Source organism: Cololabis saira, chromosome 17 (assembly GCF_033807715.1).
Source record: "Cololabis saira isolate AMF1-May2022 chromosome 17, fColSai1.1, whole genome shotgun sequence".
Lineage (NCBI taxonomy): Eukaryota > Metazoa > Chordata > Actinopteri > Beloniformes > Belonidae > Cololabis > Cololabis saira.
In genome coordinates this window covers 15,960,577-15,984,148 of record NC_084603.1, presented here as the reverse complement: position 1 = coordinate 15,984,148, position 23,572 = coordinate 15,960,577, and the positions used below count along the sequence as shown (strand labels likewise).

Sequence of the window (23,572 nt, the reverse complement as noted above, 5' to 3'; positions counted from 1 at the left end):
AGCGACCCTCTCGTTAAATGGGGAGAACTCCAACACATGGCGGCTGAGCTGGGGAGCTATGAGCAAGCCCACACCAGCTCGCCGCCTCTCACCATGGGCAACTCCAGAGTGGAAGAGAGTCCAACCTCTCTCAAGGAGTTGAGTTCCAGAGCCCAGGCTGTGCGTGGAGGTGAGCCCGACTATCTCTAGTCGATACCTCTCTGCCTCCCGCACAAGCTCAGGCTCCTTCCCCCCCCAGTGAGGTGACATTCCATGTCCCTAAAGCCAGAGTCGTCGTCCGGGGATTGGGTCGCCGGGGCCCCCGCCCACGGCTGCCACCCAAATCACACGGCACCTTCCCCTTATGAACCCTCCCGCGGGTGGTGGGCCTACGGGAGGGCGGGCCCACGTCGCTCGTTCGGGCTGCGCCCGGCCGGGTCCCGTGGGCCAAGACCCGGCCACCAGACGCTCGCCTGCGAGCCCCGACCCCAGGCCTGGCTCCAGGGTGGGGCCCCGGTAACGCCAGTCCGGGCGACGTAAACTTCCTTGCTCTTTTCTTCTTCATAAGGGGCTTTGATTTGATTCATGTTTTTGTTCCATCACAAATTAATTTCAAAACTCAAGATCAAGACCTGAGTTAGAGACTGAGAACAATGTTGTTATTCCGTAAAATAACTTCACTGTGAATGCAGCAGTTATGGACAGGATTCAACATACAATAGATCCATTGAGTGATGATGGTAATCATGGTATCAGTTTATTTTTAGGCCTGCTACATTTTCTTAGTCAACATTAACAAGGCAACATAACACTTGTTGTAGTTTGTGAACAAAAGTTTACTGTATCACCCTGTGGCGAGCTCTTGTGTTTTATTAAATATGACTGATTGATGTATATGACCTCATATTTGTGTTATAAAAAAACACAACAAAAAAAAAGATTATGTAACTGTCAAGTAACAAGTAAGAACAGTAAGGAGCACATTAACTGTAATAAAATAAACCACCTCAAAATCACATCAGCCTGTAAAATAAATGTTCTCAAAAAAAATATTTCAACTGACCATCCAAGGCAAAACAGGGTTCCTAAATTCAGTAATATTACTCTATATACCAAAACCCTTAGTATTTTCTAAATGAAAGTCCCCAATGTCTTTGAAATCAGTGTAAATGTGCCAAAAAAGTGGCCGTCTATTATGTGTTGGCCTAAACTATGATGTAACTGTGAGGTAGCAAGTAACGTTAAGTGGTACACAACTGTATACAACATTATTAAAAACTAACTAATAACTAATATACTCAAAGTCATATCCCCAAAATAGGAATGAATGAATTGGTCTCAGCAAATTTTCAACGGACCACACGAGGGAAAACAGGGTTCCTAAATTAAGCATTATTACTCTCGACCAAAACCCTGAGTGTTTTCTAATGCATAGTCCATACTGTCTTTGAACTCAGTGTATGTGTTACAAAGTGGCAACTTCAGACAGTTGATGCATGTGTTGGCCATAGGCAAACAGCGTCCTGGGCTTCCGGACTGGTCATGTAGGAAAGCAATTGTTGGTTGAGGAGAGAAGCCAATTGGTGGGACGATGCTTGCACCAGTTGCAAAGGCTAAGACGTCGCTTAGCTTTGAGGCTCCGGTCTCCTCTAATACACGGAAAAAAACAACAAAAAACAATGTCAATGTACAGAAAATATCACACTATATTGTCATGAGACAGAGCCATATGCAACACCAATATTTACCCTCAACATCCAGCAAGTAATCTCTCCAAAGTGGCACAACACGTTCCTCTGCCATTCTTTTGTTGCTTCCTGCTACAGACAGTCTAATTTGGAAGAGCTGATCCATGGAGTTGGCTGTGAGTGGAGGTGGTTGATGGCACAGCAAGGGTCTAAAACTCTCCGGGTACGTCCTCATGGCATCCAGGACACCAAGGGTTTTCAGTCCCTCTTTAAATCTGCAAAGATTAAAAGATGACACAACAAAATAAATCCTTCAAACTACTAATTCAAAATGCCAGCAGAGGTTAAATGATATCTAGGCTGCTAAAACATTTGAAATGTTTAAATTTACATTTCGTCAGTCTGTCAGAATCTGAAATAATTCACAGAATATACGATCAATCATCATTTTAACCTTTGTAACTCAAGACACATGAAAACAATTAATTATTATTCTCTTTTAACTCACTCTTTCTAATGAATTGCTATGTTAATATATGAAAATCATGAACTATCATTTTAATCAAGTCTTTCCATGAATTATGATTATTTTCATTCAGTATATCCTGTTTTAAACAACATTTTATCATATTCAGTACTATAATCATGACAGTCTTTTTAACCACATTTTGACCCAGGTTTTCAATCATACTGAAAGACTGAGGTACAATTTTACATCTTTTTTTTTTTTTTTAAACAACCTGAGCTTTAAGAACATGCATGCTGTGATGTCATGAATGTAGAAAAATTGATATGACCAAATAAATGACCAAATAAATTCACACATATGGTAAACACAAAAACAATATTATTAAGTTGTGTTCTTTTAGGTCTTGAAGATCAGGGGTAAGATATTCAATGCTCTAACTGTGATATAAGATATTATTTACATTATTTGAGGCCGCTTTCAATCAAGCCGTATAGATCGGGTGTTAAATCCTCCGCTGATTGATTTTTAACCACTGAATTCCTTAAAAAAATAAGCACGACCGGGAGGTTTGCAACAGTGGACCACAGTTGCCCTTGTGTTATAGGCTGGCCTACTAGAGAAAAGTTTTAATGTGGCAGCAAAAACATTGCTGATGCTAAATAAACAGACCCACGTGAACCGCAGCTCGCACTTTAATGTTAATAAGAAGTCCATTAGGCTCAATTAATCCACTAAATGAAATGATCTTACCTTCTCCTTGACCTGCTGGAAGCCCATCCGCTGAAGTACTGTTGTGTTTGAAATCGAGGTTGATTTGCTTGGTTGCCATTAGAGGACCCGCTCTGGCCTGATACACCTGCAGCTCCAGGTCTGAAGAGCCGCAGCTGCTGCTCATCCACCGCGCTGCCTGACGGCTGTTGGTTGCGGTTCGAAATTTCCGACATTGTGGTTATCACATCTGAACGGGTTAAAATGTTATTTAAAAGTCCAATTGCCACATTGACACGGTCCCGGTCGACCATTTTCACATGTTAACGTTGTCCCGCTGGAGAGACACATCCGGTACCGACACGTGATGAGCCAATCAGAAACTGGAAATTCAAGTTGACTTCCGTTTCAATCAAACTCTCACACACACATACTAGTATACTTGCACACATCACATATTATTCTCTCATACATTCACTATCATGTTGCTCATACATTCACTATCATGTTTCTCATGCGTTCACTATCATGTTGCTCATACATTCACTATCATGTTGCTCATACATTCACTATCATGTTGCTCATACATTCACTATCATGTTTCTCATGCGTTCACTATCATGTTGCTCATACATTCACTATCATGTTGCTCATACATTCACTATCATGTTTCTCATGCGTTCACTATCATGTTGCTCATACATTCACTATCATGTTGCTCATACATTCACTATCATGTTGCGCCATCCATAATAGCGTGTAAGAGAGTATGAATAATATAATAATATGAATAATATTAAATAATTAAAATTAATATAAATATATAAATAATAGAAATATCAAATATATATGTATATATAAATATATACATTTAATAATATTAAAATAATATTAATGTATATATAATGAAATATATAAAATAAATAATATATTAATAATTATATATTATTAATAACAACATAATAATAATAATTATTATTATTATATTAATAATAATAATAAATAATAATTTGATTTATATATAATATATAATATTATATATACATTTTATGAATTTCATATTACATTTAATTATTATGAATAATATTAAATAATAATATAGTAGTAAGTGTGTGTGACTATACTAGTGTATGTGAGAGAGTATGATAGTATGTGTGTGTGACTATAGTAGTAAGTGTGTGTGACTATACTAGTATATGTGAGAGAGTATGGTAGTAAGTGTGTGTGACTATAGTAGTAAGTGTGTGTGACTATACTAGTATATGTGAGAGACTATGATAGTAAGTGTGTGTGACTATAGTAGTAAGTGTGTGTGACTATACTAGTATATGTGAGAGACTATGATAGTATGTGTGTGTGACTATACTAGTATATGTGAGAGACTATGATAGTAAGTGTGTGTGACTATAGTAGTAAGTGTGTGTGACTATACTAGTATATGTGAGAGACTATGATAGTAAGTGTGTGTGACTATAGTAGTAAGTGTGTGTGACTATACTAGTATATGTGAGAGACTATGATAGTAAGTGTGTGTGACTATACTAGTGTATGTGTGAGAGTATGGTAGTAAGTGTGTGTGACTATACTAGTATATGTGAGAGACTATGATAGTAAGTGTGTGTGACTATACTAGTATATGTGAGAGACTATGATAGTAAGTGTGTGTGACTATAGTAGTAAGTGTGTGTGACTATACTAGTATATGTGAGAGACTATGATAGTAAGTGTGTGTGAGTATACTAATGTTTGTGAGAGAGTATGATAGTACGTGTATGTGTGTGTGACTATAGTAGTAAGTGTGTGTGACTATACTAGTATATGTGAGAGACTATGATAGTAAGTGTGTGTGACTATAGTAGTAAGTGTGTGTGACTATACTAGTATATGTGTGAGAGTATGATAGTATGTGTGCGTGACTATACTGGTGTTTGTAAGAGAGTATGATGTAACATGTGAGAGCAAATATGAATTATTTCCTAAACGGCCTCTCATAAGATCGAGCTGGCGCGGAGTCACATGCAGGAATGACAGAATCTGAATTGTTTTCAGTGTAGTCAAGTTTTCAGTACGTCGTAACACATGGAAGAACCACATTTGAAGAAGTCGGACGGTTTCAGAGATTTCAACAACGGACGGAGAGAAGTTCATTTTTAGGGTGCTTTCACTTATATCATCACATCATTACATGGTACACTTGCACAACTTTGTGGGTTATTAGGGCCCGAGCACTTACAGTGCGAAGGCCCTGTTGTATCTGTAGGAATTCTTTCTTTCTTTCTTTCTTTCTTTCTTTCTTTCTTTCTTTCTTTCTTTCTTTCTTTCTTTCTTTCTTTCTTTCTTTCTTTCTTTCTTTCTTTCTTTCTTTCTTTCTTTCTTTCTTTCTTTCTTTCTTTCTTTCTTTCTTTCTTCTGACAAAAGGAGGGCCTTTTTTCCCCCTAAACGTGCCCCAAAAGTCACCAAATTTTGCATGCAAGCCAGGCCTGGCGAAAAATTTTATTGCATTGCATTAATGGGCGTGGCAAAATGGCTCAACAGCGCCCCCTAGAAAACTTCGTGCCTCAAGCCCCACAATACGGTTTGACGTACATGCACAAAAATCGGTACACACCTGTATCATGTCGCAACTTAAAGAAAAGTCTCTTGGCGCCATGGCCGAAACCAAACAGGAAGTCGGTCATTTTGAACATTTTGAATTAATCGTGTCATTTTGGCGAAATTTATGCCATTTCTTCAGCCTCTTCAGAGCCCGAACCGTAACGTGCACCCAGGTGTGTTATACATCAAAATGTTCGTCTCCATCCTGCGACGATGCGCATTACTTATCTCAGTCAAAAGCGTTACCGTGGCGACGCTAGACGCCAAAAAGCGCGCCCCCCTCTTCATCTGGTTGGCGGCGCTTCTGGCCCTGGTGGGACCACAGTGGGACCACAGGGGTCAGTCATGCTTGGGCACAGTATGTGTAGGTTCCCTCTTAAGAGGTTGAAAAGCATAGCATTTCTTTCATCACAATAATGGAAGAAAGAACAAAACATGGCAAGGAAAAGCTCCGGGTTTGAAGGTAGAAGATGTTCAGATTGCCACGTGGTCCTGTGATCTTGTAATGGAGTTTAATGATGAAGCAGAGGAAGCACAGCTAGCCTTGACAGGAACACTGTGAGCTGCTGGAGGCACAAGCAAAGAAGTCCCCGAGGTTGCGTGAATAAATCATACAGAACTGTGAAATACGTGATTTAGGTCAGTGTTAATGCTACGGAAACAAAGTCTGCAATTAATTTAGTGCCTTAAATCTTGTGATTCTAGACTTTTGCTCCTGTTAACACGTTGTCACCATGACGATTGCACCAGACTTCGCCAGTTCATCTGCAGTTTAAATGAAATGACTGTGTTTACACCAGATGAAGTGAGCTTATAGTCCAGGGGCTAGAGCCCAAAATTTAACTTGTCAGCACCACTCAAGGTGACCAAACTTACTTGGGATTTTTGAAAATATCCATGTCTATAGATGATATTCTGGTATGAAAACCTTCCTGAGTGGCAGCTGGATCAGAGTTATCAGCTCATGAAGTTACCACCCCCTTCAGAAAATTACATTTTAGATGCTGCTGCATATCCTGGTTTAGACTCATGTACAGGATATCTGTCAATGTTTCATTATATTGTCTTTGGTATCATTTTAAACGAGACCTTTAAAGCATTCATTCAAGCTAAGATGTGAATCTTTCTGACCAACATAGAGTTCACTGCAGCTCTTTAAACTATAAACAACACACATTTCTACACAATTTTCGCCTAAATGATATACTATCTTTTAGCCCTGTGTCAACTAGGAACAACAGAGACACAAAATACAAAAACTGGAATACTCACAGGACCATAAGGATTCAGGAAATGTATAATATACCCCTACTATATCATTGTTGCAGGTCATTGTGAGCCTTAAACTAGAAGAGCATCATTAGACTCCTATGAAACTATAACAGCCACTAATGTCACAAACTGGTCTTTATCATGCAAATACAGGACATAAAGGACATAACAATGAGATAAGGAACCAGCTTAGTTTTATAAACAACATTAGAGACACAAAATACAAAAAATACAAAAAAAAAAAACAATACAAAAACGTGAATACTCACAGGACTATAAGGATTCAGGAAATGTATAATACACCCAATTTAGAATCATCAATTAACCTGAAGGTTGTGATAACTTCACGAGCTGATAACTATGATCCAGCTGCCACTCAGGAAGGTTATCAGACCAAAATATCATCTATAGACATAGGTATTTTCAAAAATCATAAGTAAGTTTGGTCACCTTGAGTGGTACTGATATCTGGTCTGGCCCATGGACTATTAAAGCAGCCTTACGTGTTTCAGTATTTACTTCATAATACTGATCAGGGCTCATTGGTACGTCGTGATCAAATAAATGTGTAATAAAACTGAATGAGAAGGCACTTTCTGGGCTCAATTAGGCTAAGAAAATCAGTTTAATCAGATGTTTATCTGTCCAGCGAATGACTCACCTTTTAATTTGTATGTAAAAATACCTTGTTGAATCATCCTGCACCTAAATTAACGTCTTCCACTCACATCCTGCGAGTGGATGAAAAGAGTGAAGTTAGGGGCAGGCAGAAGATAAAATTAGTCTCCCGGCCGGCAGTAGCTGGGTCACACCAGCAGATAGGTCACTCTGGGTCTCTGTGGACTTTTCCAGGACTGCAGTGTTTATCAGCAAAGTCATATATGAGTTCATACAGTCCTGCTGCCATCACAAGCCCTGTTGCTGTTATTCTGTAATTGCCGCTCACATTGCCTCATTAGGAGCTTTCAGAAGTTTTAAGAACATATGGTCGTCCAACGGTGGTTCTTTATTAAGAATGATTGTCTCTCTGCTTTGCCGTCTGTCCCTGAGCGACCCTGCAGAGATTCACCCCAGGAAGTAGCCGGCCCAGCTCCACGTTGTCCGTGCCGTTTTTCCTTTTTCTAAGCGCTGATTAAATAATGACTGAGCTGCAGAACAACAAAGTCGATGTCATGAAACTGGAACCGACAAGTGTTGCAGCTGCCGTGTTTGCGAAGGAGAGCTTCCTTGAAGATGAGACGCACAGATGCTCCCGTTTTATGGAGTAAGATAACTTCCAAAAAGATGTGTCCATGTTATAACTATTCGTATTCGTAATGATAAACATTTGTATGTAAATAAAAAAGTTGTACCCAAAATTCTGCTGTCACACACGAGTCTGATAAATTATTAGGGTTAGGATTGTTTTTATGTGAGTAAGAATCTAAAAGCTGTGAGTGCAAAGTCTTGTGAATACAACTCTAATTTCTACGACTACGAGTCTTCACTGTGAACACGAATTCAAGTTTATGGGTACGAGTCGAAAAACTGTTGTAATCATAGACATATATACGTAGACGCCGCATCGAGTGGTTTTGCCCGCTGCTGCGATACGTCAACGTCGCCGCCATATTGGATGTTCAAGACTGCGCTGTAAACTAATACAAGTAAATGGACTTATTTTCATAAAGCGCCTTTCTACAAAGAAATTTACCTTTTACGTCTCATTTATTCATTCACACACGCACTAATATACTTGGGAAACAGGCACCAAATATAATATATTTAATTTCTAAGATGGCAAAAAAAAGAACTTTATTGATCCCAGATAGGAGTAATTCATTTTATATCAGCTATAGCAGGGGTGTCAAACTCATTTTGCTTGGCGGGCCGGATTTGAACAAATATTTTTCTTGCGGGCCGCACACTCAAAATAACAAAAACGGTGCGACATTTTTTTTTTCTGATTCTTTTTTTTTACTATTATCTAATCCAATATCAGTTTAGTTAATTTTAAAGGAAATATGCACTGTGTTTACACTCTAATTATGTAAAATATATTTCTTCAGGATCTTTTCTTGAAATTTCTCGTTTTTTTTTCAAATTATGTAAGATACTTTTAATATCATTTTACAAAGATAAACAGAAACAAGTATGTTCTTTTTATATTTCGCTTTTTTATAGTACATTTAATTAAAAGCAAAATCTTTCTTATTACATCCAAGAGTGTTTCTTTGTCATTTAGAGATTTTTCCAGTACAATTAAGTGTATTCATTTTTTTAAATTGGCGCAAATATTTACGCCAGTGTGCCGAAAAAGTCAGCACTTCTCTTTTAACTGTTTTACTTTGTCACTATCCTCGTATTCAAAACTGAAATTCTCCGAATAAATATCTTCTATCATCTTTTTTAGCAGTGATATTTTTCCTGCAAAAATATATAATAGTAGTCAGTTAATAAAAATAAACGACCGTCTACAAAGAAATAAAATCGGCAAATGCATTCTAGAAAACTAAAAAAATGACGAAAACGGCTCTCTTTGTGGAATAACGATGGATTTGTAGAATAAATATATTATCGGATATGCTGCAATTCATGACAATTATTTAGGCCTTCCTTTTTAGTAAATTAACATTTCGTTTTTTTGCGTTGGAAACTTCTGGTGGGCTGCATGAAAATCTCTCTCGGGCCGCACATTTGACACCCCTGAGCTATAGAAAACAACTTTGCACTCACAGCTTTTAGATTCATACTCACATAAAAACAATCCTAACCCTAATCATTTATCAGACTTGTGTGTGTGACAGCAGAATTTTGGGTACAACTTTTTTTATTTACATACAAATGTTTATCATTACGAATAAGAATAGTTATAACATGGACACATCTTTTTGGAAGTTATGTTACTCCATAAAACGGGAGCATCTGTGCGTCTCATCTTCAAGGAAGCTCTCCTTCACACCGTTTGCAGCGCACCTTTCCCTCCTTTTTACATTTTCAGTTGCTCTCACCTTCATGATTTTTGCTCAAGTCTCCGTCTGACCGTGTCCATGAACGGCTCTCGTTGGGAGAAATAAACAGGTGCTCTGTGCAGCTGCCGCTCGGAGATCGGAGCCATCACCGTGACAGGATCTCGTCCCTCCTGCTGTGTTGAGATGTGAAATTTGACGCTTTTGCAGAAACCTCCACAGAGCCTGTGGAAAGGACGCTTTCCTCCCCTTTAATGTGTTTGCTTCTGATGCCATTCCAGCTCGCCGGTGCGTGAGGCGGTGTCAATTGTGCAGCGCTGAATTCATTTTCACCTGAACCGTGAGAACAAGTGTCACTTGTGCTCTATGTAAACACTGCTGGTTGAAACCACTGTCGTGAAGTGATGTTTGGCCTGCAAACAAGCTCTGTGGAGTTAACGGACTGCTGACTTCAAGTGGAGTGAAAGCAGCAGAGTTATATCAGAGCCCCCCCCGAAGGTCTGATATTGCAAACACCTAAAAACCAATTTAACATCTTCATTATCAACACACTATCTATCTATCTATCTATCTATCTATCTATCTATCTATCTATCTATCTATCTATCTATCTATCTATCTATCTATCTATCTATCTATCTATCTATCTATCTATCTATCTATCTATCTATCTATCTATCTATCTATCTATCTATCTATCTATCTAGCAGTAGAAGTAGTAGTATCAGTAGTAGCAGTAGTAGTAGTAGTAGTAGTAGTGGTAGTAGCATTTGTATTTGCATTTGTAGTAGCAGTAATAATAGTGGTCTTAGTAGTAGTAGCAATAGCAGTATTAAGAGTAGCGGTAGTAGCAATAGTATTAATAGCGGCCCTAGCAGAAGTAGTAGTAGTAGTTGTAGTAGCAGTAGCAGTAGCGGTAGTAGCAGCTGTACTAGGAGCAGTAATAGTGGTAGCAGTAGTAACGGTAGTAGTGGTAGCGGTAGTAGTAGCAGTAGTAGCATTTGTAGTAGTATTAGTAGTAGTAGTGGTAGTAGCATTTGTAGTTGTAGTAGTTGTGGTAGTAGCAGTAATAATAGCGGTCTTAGTAGCAGTAGCAATAGCAGTATTAGGAGTAGCAGTAGTAGTGGTAGTGGTATTAGTAGCAGTAGTAGTAGTAGTAGCAGTAGTGATAGTAGTGGCTGTAGTAGCAGCAATAGTAGTGGTAGCAGTAGTAACCGTAGTAGTAGGAGTAGCAGTAGCAGTAGTAGTAGCGGCAGTAGTAGTAGCAGTATAGTAGCGGTAGTAGCAGCAGTAGTAGTAGTAGTAGTAGTAGTAGTAGTAGTAGTAGTAGCAGTAGTAGCAACAGCAGTAGCAGTAGTAGTAATATCAGCAGCAGTAGTAGTAGTAGTAGTAGTAGTAGTAGTAGTAGTATCAGCAGCAGTAGCAGTAGTAGTAGTAGTAGCAGTAGTAGCAACAGCAGTAGTAGTAGTATCAGCAGCAGTAGTAGCAGTATAGTAGCGTTAGTAGCAGAGCAGTAGTAGCAGTATAGTAGCGTTAGTAGCAGTAGCAGTAGTAGTAGTAGCAGTAGTAGCAACAGCAGTAGTAGTAGTAGTAGTAGCAGTAGTAGCAACAGCAGTAGTAGTAGCAGTAGCAGTAGTAGTAGTAGCAGTAGTAGCAACAGCAGTAGCAGTAGTAGTAGTATCAGCAGCAGTAGTAGTAGCAGTAGTAGTAGTAGAGTTATTTCTGAAGGACAAAGACAGATTTAGACGTAGAGACTTGGAAAACAAAGTATAAACTAGGAGCTTTGGCTCAGGTGTTTTCTGATTGGTCGACTTTCTGGAGCCATGCTGAATTCCAGAGCTAATGGCTAATGAAAGTCCACAACTGGTCAGAAACACGTTGGCAACGCATCAATATGTTGCCAACACATTTTCAACATTTTCTGCAAATAACACCTCACATTTTTCCATATATATCAGAGCCAGAATCAGATTCAAAATATAAAAACGGACAATACTGTGATCAATACCTTTAACGTTACGGGTCACTGGAGTCGCTCACTGTGGCTCTAAAACACCCCCATGATTCAGATGAAAGAAATTTTTATGTGTGCTTTTTATGCCAAAAGATGCACTTTTGGAAGATATTGTGTGGTTTGAGGGCGGTGAATCCAGAGTTTGTCCTTCCTGCTGGTTCATCAGCCAGCTTTTTCCAAAGATGCACCGCCAGCCATCGCAGAGCTTTGGCCTTGGGCTTTCAACCATCCGGTATGAAAGCTAAAGGAACTGCAGTACTACTGAACAGTAGTAGTAGTAGTTGTAGTAGCAGTAGCGGTAGTAGTAGCTGTAGTAGGAGCAGTAGTAGTAACAGTAGTAGCAGCAGTAGCAGTAGTAGTAGCAGTAGTAATAGCGATCTCTAGCAGTAGTAGTAGTAGCAGTAGTGATAGTAGTGGCTGTAGTAGCAGCAATAGTAGTGGTAGCAGTAGTAACTGTAGTAGTAGGAGTAGCAGTAGTAGCTTTAGTAGTAGCAGTAGTAGTAGTGACAGTGGTAGCAGTAGTAGTAGCGGCAGTAGTAGCAGTATAGTAGCGTTAGTAGCAGTAGTAGTAGTAGTAGCAGTAGTAGCAGCAGTAGTAGTAGTAGCAACAGCAGTAGCAGTAGTAGTAGTAGTAGCAACAGCAGTAGCAGTAGTAGCAGTATAGTAGCATTAGTAGCAGTAGCAGTAGTGGCAGTATAGTAGCGTCAGTAGCAGTAGTAGTAGTAGCAGTAGTAGCAACAGCAGTAGCAGTAGTAGTATCAGCAGCAGTAGTAGTAGTAGCAGTAGTAGCAACAGCAGTAGCAGTAGTAGTAGTAGTAGTAGTAGTAATAGTAGCAGTAGTAGCAACAGCAGTAGCAGTAGTAGCAACAGCAGTAGCAGTAGTAGTATCAGCAGCAGTAGTAGTAGTAGCAGTAGTAGCAACAGCAGTAGCAGTAGTAGTAGTAGTAGTAGTAGTAGTAATAGTAGCAGTAGTAGCAACAGCAGTAGCAGTAGTAGTAGTAGTAGTAGTAGTAGTAGTAGTAGTAGTAGTAATAGTAGCAGTAGTAGCAACAGCAGTAGCAGTAGTAGTATCAGCAGCAGTAGTAGTAATAGTAGTAGTAGTAGTAGTAGTAATAGTAGCAGTAGTAGCAACAACAGCAGTAGTAGTAGCAGTAGTAGCAACAACAGCAGTAGCAGTAGTAGTAGTAGTAGTAGTAGTAGTAATAGTAGTAGTAGTAGTAGTAATAGTAGCAGTAGTAGCAACAGCAGTAGTAGTAGTAGTAGTAGTAGTAGTAGTAGTAGTAGTAGTAGTAATAGTAGCAGTAGTAGCAACAGCAGTAGTAGTAGTAATAGTAGCAGTAGTAGTAGTAGTAGTAGTAGTAATAGTAGCAGTAGTAGCAACAGCAGTAGCAGTAGTGGTAGTAGTAGCAACAGCAGTAGCAGTAGTAGCAGTATAGTAGCGTTAGTAGCAGTAGCAGTAGTAGAGGTATAGTAGCGTTAGTAGCAGTAGTAGTAGTAGTAGCAACAGCAGTAGCAGTAGTAGCAGTATAGTAGCGGTAGTAGCAGTAACAGCAGCAGTAGTTGTAGTAGTAGTAGTAGTAGTAGTAGCAACAGCAGTAGCAGTAGTAGCAGTATAGTAGCGGTAGTAGTAGTAGTAGCAGTAGTAGTAGTAGTAGTAGCAGTATTAGCAACAGCAGTAGCAGTAGTAGCAGGTTCAGATGAAACAGATTTTTACGTTTGCTTTTTATGCCAAAAGAAGCACTTTTGGAAGATATTTTGTGGTTTGAGGGCGGTGAATCCAGAGTGTGTCCTTCCTGCTGGTTCATCAGCCAGCTTTTTCCAAAGATGCACCGCCAGCCATCGCAGATCTTTGGCCTTGGGCTTTCAACCATCCGGTATGAAAGCTAAAGGAACTGCATCTCTGACTCGGGCTTCAGGTGAAGAATTTAATGATGAAATCCTGTCCGAAGGCTGACGGTTGGCAGGCTGGTGCCAACTATCAGCATTTTGGAGATAACAAATTAATGAGGTATGATTATGTGCCTATGACTCCACTTTACAAAAGACTGGTATACTGGTGGCTGCTTCCTGTACTGGGGGGGTCTCGGTCAACACTGATAACTGGAATCTTCCATCGCAGCTGATTCAAGTCTGAAAATGTCTTTGTTCATATGCAAATGGATTTATTTCCCACTTTATTTCTCAGCCCTTTTGCCTCTCGAGTTGTTGCTTTCTTTCTGTGCTCTACAGAGCCGGTCACATACATTGAATTGCTAATATACTCTATGAATAAATTCTTTTCTGTGTCATCATTTTGCTCGGCTGACCGGCCCCGGAGGATTGCAGATAATACAGGTTCTAGAGGGAGGCGGCTGACAGTGGGGTATCTGATTTGTTTGGAAAGGCACCGTTTTACATTCACCACAAGTCGCAACACAATAGTTCATAACAATGGCAATTTTAAAAATAGCTTATGCAGTGTTCTGGAAAAGAAAGGCCACACTTTATGGCATATAAAGGGAAGCAGCCCATCCAAAACAAAGAGAAACGCTTAAGTGTTACACTATATAGATACTTTCACCTGCATATATAGTAACCTTCAGTCATTGATCCTTCATTTCTATCAGCTCTCTGTAGAAGTACAAATGTTTAATATGTAAAAGCATATTAATCTAGCCCTAAAATATTAGTGAGGTGGGTATGTAACGTTGTTTTAGTGCTTTCAAGCACATAAATGTGTCTGAAGTGACTATCAACTCCGACACTGGGAGATGAAAACACCTCAGTCTGAACAGATGCCAACCAGCAATTTGTAAATACAAAAAAAGTGGCAAATATACAAAAAAAAAGGTGCAAAAAAAACCAATGAAAACAACATTGGCAATTTTACCTGCAATTCTGTTTCAGTTTTATATTTTATTTAGTTTCCATTCGACAAAAATTTTTTTTTTTCTTTTTCAGTCCACAGGGTTGTTTTGTTATTTTTTCACTGTCACTTTTTAGTCTCAGTTTTCGTGAAGTTTTTCGTGAGTTCAGGTCCAGCCCTAATTTACGTGAAGTGAAGCGACTTCCACAGGATTCATACAGTTAAAAGGGACCTATTCTGAAAACCAGGTTTTCTCTTGCTTTAACATATATAAAGTGGTCTCCCCTCAGCCTGCCAACTCAGAGAAGGAGGAAAGCAACCAAATTCTCCAGTGTCTGTACAGCCGCCCGGATGAGCCATCCAGTCTGATGTGGATCTACGAGCCGTTCAGATTCTGCTCCCGTCGTTACGGAACCAAAATGCAAACCACGGCCACAACTATAAAACCGTGTAACTGCATGAGCGTCCGACTATCGTAGCACTGCGTGACATCGGACGCTCTCTGTCCATCTCCCTCCAGCAGCTGCCACTTTATTGAGGTTTTTGTAGTGAAATGAGGAGGTATCATAGAGATAACTTCTCATTTCAACTAACTGGATCAGCCGTTCCTCACCCATGACTGATTCCTACAGCGCTTTCAACCGGCTTTCAACGCGAGTGACAGGAAGAAAATAGAAGCAGGGCATCCGACAAATGTTCAGCTCAAAACGGCGCGCCGCATCGCACCACGTTGCGTCGCTGTGTAGCTGCGGCCAGTTAGGACAGTCCAATAGAAAATAAAGCAATGGAATTGATTTTGTCGCTGACGCTTGCTCGCATCGCATGCATGACACGGTTTATGGTTCCGCGATTTAATGCAGAACCATAATTCAGGCTTAACTCCGCCGGCCGGAGCTTCCACAATTTTTTCGTAGCGGTGTATCGCGTCATTCAGGCAGCCAATCAGCACAGTGACTCATTATCATAGCCCCGCCCACTGGGAAGATGGAATGGGAAGATAAAGACATGGTTTAGAGGCTGAATTTCTAATTCATATAGAAAAAACAATCAAAAGCTTGTTTTTAAGACATTCAAGACCTGTTTAAAATAGACATTAAATGCCATAATAGAGAGATAGACATATAGTATAGACATATATTCTTCCAGGCTGTTTTTGTCTACATACAAAAGTAGTGTTTTACAAAATGGCTAAAGAAGGATATTGTACAAGAATAAAATAAAAACATAACAGATGCAATGAATTATATAGTGTCAAGCATTTATCGTGAAACTTAAAATAAAATAAGAGTGTTAGTTATGCCTCTACCCACATAGATGTTGGTGCATTTACACTTTTCCATAATGTGAGAACCAGTTTCTTTGCTATTATAAGGCTGTATGAGACAAAGCATTGTTGTGCTTTGCTTAGTTTTCTTGGGTGTTGAGGTTCTGGTTTGATCACAATCCTCACGACCTCAGACGTTATATTAAAAACATCAATCCAAAATGAATGAATCTTGGAGCACGTTACATAACTATGAAGGTGGGTTGCTACAGAGGATTTACATTCATCACATATGGGTGAGACCTATGGATATATGTAATTTTTCCTTTGAGAAGTGAAGCATGTGTATAATTTTAAATTGGATAAGACAATGTCTTGCACTGTGTGAACAGGTATTGATCTTCTGAAGGGCCCTGTCCCATAGATCCTGTGATTGGTTCACCAAGTTCTTTCTCCCATTTATTTCTATATGGGTAGGGGGGGAATTTAGTGATAAGAGAAATTTCAGTGACTGTTAACTGAGAGTTATTATCTTTACCGGTTAAGCCAGAAAATGTATTCTCCACTTTCAGTGGAAAGGTCTCCTTCATCCTTTAAGGGCGGTGCAACTTTTTGCCCTCCTTTCTGCAAGGTTTAAGTAAAAAAACAGAAGAAAGAAAAAGTAAATCCCCTTTTTTAGGGGATTTATTTACCTTCCAGCGCAGTGCCGACGGTGCAGGCTGGCCTGGTTGAAAGGAAGCAGAAACTGGGTTGAGCTCGTGAGTGTGATGGGGAGGGCTGCACATTATCACGCCGGTGGCTGAAAAGAAAGTCTTAAAAAGAGATGAAGAGTGTGATACGGAATTGAAACTCAGCTTTTTCAGTTTCTATTTGTAGAAAGACAGTATTTATCAGTTTTTTAAATTATATTTTGAATTTAAGCACGCTTGTGTTGAATATTTAAATCCTTTTAGGCTTTTTGTTTGAAGTTTTTGGACCAATTAGGACTTGTTAGGACCAAATGTCCACAGTGGGTTTGCTGTTCGCTCATATAACGATCAGAAAGAGACTTTTTTAGCTCAGTTTGCTTTGACGAGTGTCTAATCAGAGCCATCACTGATCATTTCAATATATTAATTTAAATACTATTAAAAAGTCACACACTAGTATTGAGTGACCTCATACCATTCACTTATGCCCTACCCGATGGGTCTGCAACCCGCGGCTCTAGAGCCGCATGCGGCTCTTTAGCGCCGCCCTAGTGGCTCCTGGAGCTTTTTCAAAAATGTTTGACCTTTTTTTTTCCTTTTTTTCTTCTTTTTTTTCTCCTTTTTTTTTCTTTTTTTCCCTTTTTTACTCTTTTTTTCTTTTTTTTTCTTTTTTTCATTTTTTCTCATTTTTTCTTCCTTTTTCCTTTTTTAATCTCGACATTACGACTTTTTTCTCTACATTTCGACTTTTTTCTCGAGATTGTACTTCAACATTAATCTCCACATTTTGACCTTTTCCTCGACATTTCGACTTTTTTCACAAAATCTTGACTTTTTTCTCAACATTTTAACTTTTTTCTCAACATTTCAACTTTTTTCTCAAGATTGTACTTCCAAATTAAGATAACATTTCGACTTTTTTCTCAAAATTTCGACATTTTTCTCGACATTTTGACTTTTTTCTCAACATTTTGACTTTTTCTCGAGAATTTCTACATTTTTCTTGACATTTCGACTTTTTTCTCAACATTTTGACTTTTGCATAATGAAAAAAAGAAAATCTTCCCCCAGTTATAACTAATATAGATCCATGCAGCGTGTGTCTTCATTCTAAGGCTTATACAAGACTTTTCATTTTTTGTGGCTCCAGACATATTTGTTTTTTGTGTTTTTGGTCCAATACGGCTCTTTCAACATTTTGGGTTGCCGACCCCTGCCCCAGCCCTACATCCGCCTAAATGTCGGGAATCTAGAAGCCAATTTTTGTTTAGGTATAGAGGTGTCAAAGTCTGGAATAGTTGGTACCAGATTGCAAACAATTGTAGGTCCCTATCCATCTTCAAAAGTCGCTGAAGAGAACATTTAATTCAACATTGTAGCCAAGAAAACTCTTGCTTTTCCCACTGTTAATGTTTCTTTTGTACTTCATATTCTGTGTTGCCACTTGTTCAGCATAATATTCATATTTTCATGATCATGTCTTTATAGGTCAACAGTAATTTTTTTATTTTCATTCATGTTCTGCATGCAATTTTTATGATGTATTTTTTTATTTTATGATTTTGTATCCTCATAACTCATAACTATATTATTAAATGTTATTAGGTGGGGGCTCCTCATAAGCCTACTGGCTTGCTCGCTCCTCTTCTTTTAACTGCACTTATTTGTGCGATGTTATTGTTATTGTATGTGCTAAATAAAACTAAACTAAACTTAATATAGACCTGAGTGCAACAACCCCAGGCACTAGGTCTCCTGACTCTTATACGACCATCACTCTGGAACTCTGGGTAAATCTGGACTCGTCAGACCACATGTCCCTCTTGCTTTGCTCCAATCTTTATGCTCCCTTGCACACTGGAAGCCCTTTTTCTGGACTGATAAGTGTTTATCTTTAAGGCTCACACAGCTGTTTGAATTCACCTTGGAGGGAAGTGTGTGTGTGTGTGTGTGTGTGTGTGTGTGTGTGTGTGTGGGGGGGGATGCTCTTCTTTTCTCCATCAAACATAGCCGTGAGGTCCACAACTGTTGTTTTTAAGCGACCGCCACTCAAGACCACATTTCTTCCTTTTAAGACGATGGTTTCCCATGATCCTTCCCGTTTTAACAATCTCCTCAGATGTTTTCTTTGCATGACGCATGCCCGTAATCAGTACTGGAGTTGAGGGGGGATGAGGGGGGGTGGCATCCCCCCCTGAAATAAAAACGGTCCAAATCATCCCCCCTGTAAAACCTCCATCCCCCCTTTCCATCCCTTATGTCATTTCATCAATGAATGTGGTTTTACTGCTATTTCAACATTTAGAGTCATCACCAGAAAAATAACACCAGAAAAATAACTTATTTGACAATTTTCACCTGTTTCAAGTACATTTTCACTTGAAATAAGTAGAAAAAACTGCTAGTGGAACAAGATTATTTTGTTTGTAATGAATGAGAAGATACATTTATTTCAAGTGAAAATTTACTTGAAACAGGTTAAAATTGTCAAATAACAAGTTATTTGACAGTCTTGTTTTAAGTGTAATGAGATTTTTTGACTAAAAATGAGACATTTTAACTAGAAATAAGACAAATATTCTTGTTAAGATTTTGAGTTTTTTGCATAATGGAAAACAAATTTATGTTTTGAAAAACTTCAGATCTGACAAAGGCAAATCAAAAAATGTACATAATAAAATAATAAAAAATGCTGGGGAGAGACAGTATATTTCCTGAACTAAGCCTTATTTTTAAATCGCTGTGTGACATGACATTGTTATACATACCTAATTATTTAGTTATGTGAGGCACAGTAAGTTTATCCATTTATTTTATCACATTTATCTATTCTAACGAATGGAAAAATTGGATCAATCTTCAATGGAAAATCTGCCAGTGGGACAAGATTTATCTCCTCATTACAAGCAAAAAAATCTTGTTCCACTGGCAGATTTTTCTACTTACTTCAAGTGAAAATCTACTTGAAACAGGTGATGAGTCTTGTTTTAAGTGTAATAAGATTTTTTTACTAAACTTTTAAGACATTTTAACCAGAAATACGACAAATATTCTTATTTTGAGTTTTTGCAGAGATCCATTTTACTTATCCTGTGAAGGACAGAGTCATATTGATAAGTTCAGAAAACAGTTTTTTAAGTGTTTTGATGTATTTGTTGTAAGCCCAGTGGATATTTAAAGCTTACAGAAGGCTGCATTTAACTGCTGCTATGTCATTCCTGCAGTATTTCTGCAGCTGTTTTGGTCACTGCTATTATTTGTAATATATTATATTATTTGTAATTAGCACAAATTATCTCTCCCCATATGATAAAATCCACCATCCCCCCTGATTTTTTTACTGCCTGTAATTCGAAACATCTTTTCCACGACTGCAGGACGTGTCTTCCAACGTGGTTGTTGGAGAAATCAGAAGCTCCTAACTGCATCAGTCCGGGTTAAATACCTGGTTGCTGGATGAAACATAGTCCTCCGTGCGGTAATTATCCAACGGGAAGATGCACACAGGAAGGGATGTTATTGGAGGAGATTAAGTTAAACCGGGGCACACTTTAGAAAGCAGGAGTTGCTAATCGGATTGTGACTCTGACCCCCCCGTCACAGCTTCAAACCAAAGCAGGTACATTTCTAATGGATTACAAGGATGAGTGCCGGACTTCCTGCTGCACAACCATCATTGGGACACTTGATGAAGAGTCATAAGAAGCCAAATAAACTAAAACATCCACCTCAACCACAAATATAGCAGGATTCCCGAAAGCCTTTCCCCAGTTAGAGAAACCAGTTTCCTCGTTTTCTGTCTGTTCCAATTAAGCTTTGTATTATGGAGCTAGAACAGTCTCATAATTCGCAAATGCACACACCGTCTCACAAATGCACAGGACAAGTTTCACAAATGCACAGAACAATTCACACGTGCGTAGGACAAGATATACAAGTATTTTTGATGAAGACACAAATATAACCTGATTTACAAATGTTTTTTTGTCTGTGAGCTGCGCTGGATTTGCGTGTGACTTTTGAGACTCCCCTGATGTGACTCAATCCACAAAAAAAAAACGTTTGTAAATCAGGTTATATTTGTGTGTGCATCAAAAATAAATTTGTATATCTTGTCCTACGCACGTGTGAATTGTTCTGTGCATTTGTGAAACTTGTCCTGTGCATTTGCGAATCGGTGTGTGAAACTTGTCCTGTGCATTTGTGAAACGGTGTGTGCATTATGAGACTGTTCTAGCTCCATATTTTATTGGAGGTGTAAAAGGTTGGTGCCATCAATGCCTGACGCTCATGCAGATTCTCTCTGTGTTTGAAAATGCTGAGGAAGCTGAGGGGCCATACTGAAAATATTTTACTTATGCACATGCAAACGTGACCGTGTGTGCAGCTGAAACCTGCGTAGACGACACTGCAGGTGGGATTTGTGTGTGGAACTCTATAATGGTTGATAAGAATTGGAAATATTCAAGGAAACATTGAAGAAACGTTCCCTGGCAAATATTCAACCAATCAGTTTGGAAACCTTTCATGGAAACTTTTGGGATTACAGGACTGTCTCAGAAAATTGTAATATTGTGGGAATCTAATTTTAAGAAAACTCAGATATCCTATCTAAAAAAATTAGAATATTCTGGGTATCTTAATCTTAAACTGTAAGCCATAATCAGCAATATTAAAATAATAAAAGGCTTGAAATATTTCAGTTGATTTGTAATGAATCCAGAATGTATGACATTTTTGTTTTTTTAATTGCATTACAGAAAATAAAGAACTTTATCACAATATTCTAATTTTCTGAGACAGTCCTGTATATTCAAATGATCAAGTTTCAAGCTTTATTGTCAGATATTCTACATGTTCGACATGCAGCACAAATGAAATTACACTCCTCTCTGACCCATGGTGCAAAATACAAGTAATAAAATTGAAGAATAAAAATAAACAGTCCACAATTAAAATAACATAAACTAAACTTGAATATTTACATGATGAAATAAAATAGGAACTCATGTGAAAGCCGCCTCCATACTTAAGCATATGAAAATATGATTATAAATACAGTCTTTGGTCATCAGCAAACATGCGAGGAAACTTATCCCATTCCTAATTAAGCCTAAATGACTTACCCATTTAAAAAATAATATATCTAATCACTTACATCATATATTTGAACAAATTTCATACAGCAATAAAATCAATACACGCGAGTTTACAGTAAAAGTATAAAATATGGTATACATACTATCAGGCCCTAATACAAGACAACACAACATGTTTTATCTCCTTCTGACAAAATATTACCATTTTAAAATACATATATCTTTGGAGTCATATGGGGAAGGTTTATTTTTCTGTTCTGTAAGTTTTTAGAGGTTTTGAAAATGAATGTTTACAGTAGATGGACTTTATGAATTGGCCATTTTGGTATATTTTTTCATATCTGAGCCATTACAGGTCTTTTTCTGCAACCAAACTATATACTGTATATATCACCAAATGCGGTAGATATTAAGATGTTACTGTTTTAGGTTTGACGTTGACCACTTCTGCACCCTCACGGTGGAACAATTGCTTAACTGAGGTCTTATCTACCGACTGGTTTGACATATTGGGGTCAGAGACAACTCAATAAATCTCCACAGTCGACAGAATCACTGCACGGTTCACAAATCCATTTCAGGTGTTATCAATTCCAACCAGGAAGAAGCTACTGCATGTTTCCAAGGTGCCAGCTTAGTATTGACTGCTCGTACGCGCTCCCACTGCTAACGGGAAGAGTTTGAAAGATCAAAAAGGGATTTGATTTGTCACAGTGACTTGGGATTACCTGAATCCACTGGAGATTCTTTAAATTGATAATGTGCTTGGATTTGTAGTGTGTACGGTGTGATCACTAGCTTTTCTGATGCACATCACATTCTGGTCTTTTCAGTGGGTTCATTTAGCTGAGTGGTGTTGGAACTGAAAAGTTGTTCTTTTCCTCCGGTTTGCTTGGTGTTTTGCATGCTTATATTACATTTTGCTCTGTGTCATCTGACCTCAGTACTGAGGGCATTCATTAGAAAAGGTTGGACAACTTAAATGTTGATATTTCTTCAATACATAGAACTCATAGACTGCAAAAAACAACAATGGATGACCCATCATGTTGGTTTTGAAGCCCCTTTTTCATTGTAGCATGTGGCTCCGTTCCATTGGAAGCCATCAGGGATTTACCCATCCTATACCAATCAAAGTTAGCTGTGGCTACCGGCTCCGTCAGACATTTACAGCCGTTCCAGATGTTGTTTTGGTGGTGGAATCAGAAACTACCACACTATTTCACCAACACTGGATTAGTACAAACAAATTACTTGTAGCATGACTAAGACTGATAAGGAAGTGATAATGGGTCGCCATTGGCTGAGCCAACTGTCAATCAAAAGGCTACGTCCCATATTAGCAGTACTTGAGTTGTAAAAAGAAATCAGGGGGGATGGTGGATTTTATCATATGGGGACAGATCATTTGTGCTGATTATAAATAATATAATATATTACAAATAATAGCAGTGACCAAAACACCTGCAGAAATACTGCAGGAATGACATAGCAGCAGTTAAATGCAGCCTTCTGTAAGCTTTAAATATCCACTGGGCTTACATCAAATACATCAAAACACAACAATAAAAAACACTTTTCTGAACTTATCAATATGATTCTGTCCTTCACAGGATAAGTACAATGGATCACTGCAAAAACTCAAAATCTTAACAAGAATATTTCTCTTATTTCTAGTTAAAATGTCTCATTTTAGTAAAAAAAATCTCATTACACTTAAAACAAGACTCATCACTGGAAAAAACAACAATTTTCACCTGTTTCAAGTAGATTTTCACTTGAAATAAGTAGAAAAATCTGCCAGTGGAACAAGATTTTTTTGCTTGTAATGAGAAGATAAATCTTGTCCCACTGGCAGATTTTTTCTACTTATTTCAAGTGAAAATTTACTTGAAACAGGTGAAAATTGTCAAATAAGTTATTTTTCTGGTGATAACTCTAATGTGTTTTAATGTGTCCATGGTCCATGGGAGAAGGTTACCGATATATTGATGTATGGAAA

General features: G+C 38.4%; 1 protein-coding gene across 1 annotated transcript in view; it reads left to right on the top strand.

Moving 5' to 3' along the window:
* LOC133463632 (serine/threonine-protein kinase 32C-like) overlaps positions 1–23,572 on the top strand; it is a 209,542-nt gene that overhangs the window by 97,648 nt on the left and 88,322 nt on the right.